The sequence below is a fragment of the Helianthus annuus genome, chromosome 1 (genome assembly GCF_002127325.2).
Source record: "Helianthus annuus cultivar XRQ/B chromosome 1, HanXRQr2.0-SUNRISE, whole genome shotgun sequence".
Taxonomy (NCBI): Eukaryota; Viridiplantae; Streptophyta; class Magnoliopsida; order Asterales; family Asteraceae; genus Helianthus; species Helianthus annuus.
Window position 1 is genome coordinate 74,887,272 of NC_035433.2, and position 5,428 is coordinate 74,892,699.

Genomic DNA, 5,428 nt, shown 5'->3' on the forward strand with positions numbered 1-5,428 from the left:
TGATTTCTCTTAGTTAGTGTGTATATTTCTTATTCTTTATTGTATGTTCATGACCCTCCTTGGTTGTTTTTTTTACATCAAGTGTAGTGGTGAACACATAGAGGCGCCTAAATGGAAGAGTTGATCTTCCTACCTCCTACATGATTTCTATGACATTTAGAGGTACCAAAATGAAGATTTTAATCTTCTACCTCTTGCTTGAACTATTGGACATATATTATATAACCTAAATATATTATTCGAATAAGCGAATCTTTGATGATGAACTAGTGTTCATATGTCGGGGTACTAGATTACATCATCCTAGACTATGATAACTTGTCACGATTCTAATGAAACCTTGTTCATCTAAACTCCTTCGAGTTTCCTAGTGTCAAGAACAAGCATCATATGTACTAAATGATTATTTTCCATGTTATTCTCATATCTTATTTTTATGTTGTTTTAAACACCGAATCTCGACTCTAAACATACTTGAACTTTAACCCTTATACATTCGGACTCTAAATCTCTACTCGTCAATAATTGGATAATCGGAAAGCATATGCAAGCCTTGTGAGTACACTTGTATTCCCCTTTTTACTTTTATCACTTTTGGGGTGTAACATGTTTATCTATCAACAAACTTACACATGAACATTTTGCTTAAACACATGAACATTCCTATAACATGCTTGTATACGTGATGGCTTGATGCTTTAAACTTGGATTAATCTTATGTGTTGAATTTATCATTAACTTCGTACGAGCCAAACCGTGACATATGTAGCGCTATAGGATTAACGACCCGCCTCTTTATCTTCGGTTATGTCATGAGCATCTTGCGTTTCCTTGGTTTGATATGTTAGACACATACCATATTTAAATGTTCATCTTGAATCACATGCTTGCTATGAGGAATTGTTCAAACTTATCTCTTTGCTATGTACGTATCAAACTTGTATACTCGCCTTTGCTTTTGCATTGAACTTTATTTTAACATGTTACAGGTGGATGTTGACGATGCATGGAATCTAGTAGGATGCTTAGATACACACTTAGAAAGAATTGTATTTGTATTGTATCAATTTATTATTCATGTTGTTGCACTTTGTTTCAAAACCTTGTACTTGATTCATTAGAAATGAAATGAAACGATTATTTAAATACTTGTCACAATTATTAGCGTTATGATGTCTCGAGCAATCTTCACACTTCGTCTCATCCCGATGTTTCCGCCATTGGTTGGGGTGTGACAGTTGATATCAGACACAAGTGCCAATCTCAAAATGATGACAAGTTTATCTTGGCATCACAAGCGGAACAAGTGTTTTACACACCTTACCCTGCCATCACACGTGAAACAAAAGATCTACGGGCGGTTGTCAAGATAAAAGCGCGACACATTTATGAAGTCACCGCACCTGAAACCGAAGTCACAAAAAATGGGAACATGGAAGCACATGATTTCTTTCAGACTGATGAACGGTTTGAGTTATCGAATGATGCAACTTTGAGTGATCCCTTAGATCATGATACATTCTTTGATGATGATGACGACAACGACCAGGATGGTGATGATGATGAAATGGTTTTTTCTGATAATTCTTTAGGTGATGATGAAATGGTTTTTCCTGATCACTCTTCAGATGAAGAAGAAGATGAACATGATTTTTAGGAATAGAAGTTGATTGTTGTTGTATACTTATTATTATTTGAGATTTATCATTTGGTATGTACATTGTAAATTATTTCCTATCGTAGGGTTTCTCGATCTTATATTATCTAGCTGGTTTGTGAATCTTATATTATGTATCTGATGACTCTTATTTCATTAAAATACAGGCTGCATACATTATGAATTGTGGTAAAGATAATGTTGCTCATTGTGGTGGTAGTGGTGGTGGTCGCGGTCGTGGTGGTGGTGATGGTGGTGGTCGTGGTCTTCGTGGTGGAAAAATAAAGAAAGTTGTAAGCAGACGCATTGATAGTGACATTGTTGTTGATCTCAATCTTCGTAGAGGTGAAAGTGATGTCGCTAATGTTGCTTATGGAAAAGGAAGATCTAAAAAGTCTGATCCAAAAAATGCCAATAAAAAGACACATGTTGATAAAAGTAGTGTATGGACCCATGGGCCGTATGTGGTGATACGATCTCCAGAAGGTAAAACAATGGCATATCGTAGATTCGGAGCTGGTGGTTGTAGCCAAGTGGATGAGGGTGATCAGATGGCTGATGTAGCTGGGATGTCAGATAACATTGCGCTGTCCCATGATGTGTCACGAGATATTGTTAATGATGATAACGATTTCGATGAGGATTTCAGTGATGGTGACAATGGAGATGGTAGTGACGATGGTGGAGATAGTGATGGTGGCATTGGCGACAAAGGTGTCGACAGAGGTGTCGACGGAGGTGGCGACGACGGTGGCGACAACGGTGGCAAAGACGGTGGTGGTGACGACGGTGGTGATGGCGACGGTGGTGATGGTGACGGTAGTGAGAAGGAATTTATAAAAAGCAACGGAAAGAAGTATGTCTCCAATTTTAAAGTTTTATTTTATATTTAAAAAAATGTATTTCATGTTATAAATACAGTTATATGGTTATTTCAAAATTGTAGCTTTACAAAGAATAAGGTAAATAGATGTGAAAGGATATATTTGAGCAATGTTATGATGGGGATTGGGTCACATTCAAAAAGGTCCCACATAATGTTAGGATGCGGTTGTTCAACCGCTTTCGGGTAGCTTATCAATTAGTTATTTGTATATGTTTTTGATTATTTCTTTTAATCATGGCATTTTGACTTTTGTTTTTAATTTTACAGACCAAATATAGATGGAATCGGGGAGATGACCAGCTAATATATGATACATTTATCAACATGCTCAAAAGAAGATTTAGAGACATAATGAGAAATCTAAGACAAAAATCTAAAAAAAGGCTACTGATAAGGGGCATAAAATACCTGCTGGTAAATACAATTTTACTGTCCAACGTAGATTTCCACCAGATGGGATACCTCTTGAGAAGTGGGAACGGATGTGTAGTGTAAGGATTTTAATAAATTACTTTATATTTTTTTAAATTTCTATTTCTCTGTATATATTCTGTGTATATATTTTTTCCCTTACAGTTCTGGAACACTGAAGAATGGCAAAAAAAAGTCTGAGGCCGGGAAAAGCAACCGCAAAAATGACTTATGCATTCATACCGGAGGGTCAATAGGATTTGATGAGCACCGCGCCAACATGGTAAACTAATCATAATTATAAATTTTAGTAACTATTTCTACATTTAGTACATATCATTTACATTACTCCGTTTGATGTAGGAAAAGAAAGAGGGTAAAAAAGTTGGATACATGAAAGTATTCTTCCAGACCCACGCTACAAAGAAGTGCAAAAAGAGGGTACAAGATGGGGAGATCGATGAAAATGACTTTGAAAATTTAAAGTTAGTTACTAAGCGTGCAAAGAATTCATATGTTAGTTATCATTCATTATTTGTTTATAGTTATTGATTCAAGTCTTAGTGTTGAAAGTTTTCATTTCGTAAATTTTAGGTCGCGTACGCGCAACAACTTAACAAAAATGTACCTTAAAGAAACAGAATGTGATGATTTGGCTATTTGGGAGAGTTTGAATCCGAAGCGTAAGGGTGGTAACTTGTTCGGGGTAGGAACTTCTGATCCTCATTTTGTGGTGACCGGCACACCATCTTCCACAACTTATGCGTCATATGATGATGCCAGGCAGTCACAAGAGGTATCATCATTATTGTTGTTCTTTTAGATTGACCCGTTAGCCTTCACATATAGAACTATATTTAAAGTTTTAGATTTATGATAGTTGTTGGCTTGTTGCTTTCATATGGTAGTACAATGCTAAAAGAGTACAATGTGTTAGAAGCTTGTTGCTTTCACTGGGTTATGGCATGGGTTAACGCCGACATATTTAGGAATTTTTGCATTGGAAGAAATCCCCTAGTTTGTTTTAAATATAGTTCATAAACAAGCATGCACCTATGGATTCTTTTGATAGGCACCCAAACTCTTTTCCCAATCTCAATTGAATATTGATATTTGTAGATTTGTATATTTGACAGACTGATGGACTTTTATTATTTATTTGTATTCTTAATATAAATTTGTTTATCGAGTGTTATGGTGGAACAAAATAGATCTGAGTTTCATGTTTTTGCTGAAAAATCTACATTTTTTGGCCTTTTTTTGCTGAATGAACATGCAGTTTTTAGGTCTTTTTTTGCCGAAAGAACTTGACTTTTTTGACATTTTTTGACGATAAAAACCTGCATTTTTTTGGTTTTTTTGTTCTGAAAAAACCTGCAGATTTTTGGGCTTTTTTTGCTGAACGCCCCTTCAATTTTTTATGATAAAAACCTGCATTTTTGGGGCATTTTTTGCTGAAAAACCCTGCAGTTTTTAGGCCTTTTTTTTGCGGAAATAACCTAAACTTTTTTTACTTTTTTTGATGATAAAACCCTGCTGTTTTTGGCATTTTTTTTCGCTGAATTAAACCTTCAGTTTTTTGCCGATTTTTTGCTCAAAAAACCTTATAAGCAACGTACATTTCGTTAACTGACAACGTACATGTCGTTAACCGATTTTTTGCCGATGCTGTTTTTACTGAATAGTTTACCTGTTTTATGGTTATTTACAATAATGCCCTTGCACATGATAATGCCGCTAAATATGTGTTTAATGTTACAATTGGTTTTTTTTGTTAATATGTATTAATAATGTCCACTTTGATGAATTCTAGCTTTAAAAAGTTCAAGCAGAGTTGCAAAAAGAAAGAGAGGCCCGAAAACATATGGAAGCTCGTTTTGCACAACGGGAACAAGAGCGGGCCGAGCGTGAACGGGAGCGAGCCGCAAATGCAGTATGGGAAAAAAAGATGAAAGAAATGATGAATAGTTCAAGAGAAAAAGTAAAGATCGTGTTCATTTTGTAATATGAAAACACGCTTTTCATATTACAAAAGCTCATTTTCATATTAACATTCGGTTTGTATTACATTTTGAAATGTTAAAATCGTATTAGTTTTGTAATATGAAAACGCGCTTTTCATTAGAAATTTTTGGTTATTATTACAAAAGCGCGTTTTCATATTAACTTTCGTTTTGTATTACATTTTGAAACGTTAAGATCGTATTAATTTTGTAATATGAAACACACTTTTATTAGGATTTTTGGTATTCGTATTTAAATATCATGTACAGGTTTTTTCTATTTTCTAAAAATTTCCTGCAATTATTTGCAAAAAAAAAAAATCTGATTTTATTAAAAAAATTGTTGCAAATTTGTCGGAATCTGGTAACTTATCTCATTAAAAAAATTGTCGCAAATTTGTCGGAATCTCGTAACTTTATTTCTGTAGGAAATTTGTAGGTACCGTGTCACAAAAAAATCTAAAATTTGTA

General features: G+C 34.6%; 1 long non-coding RNA gene across 1 annotated transcript; it reads left to right on the forward strand.

Moving 5' to 3' along the window:
* The first annotated feature begins 3,123 nt into the window (after nt 1-3,123).
* LOC118481959 lies at nt 3,124-5,032 on the forward strand. Its single transcript, XR_004866420.1, has 4 exons — nt 3,124-3,237; nt 3,318-3,470; nt 3,549-3,750; nt 4,768-5,032. It is a non-coding gene; the product is annotated as an uncharacterized LOC118481959 (long non-coding RNA).
* Nucleotides 5,033-5,428: the final 396 nt, after the last annotated feature.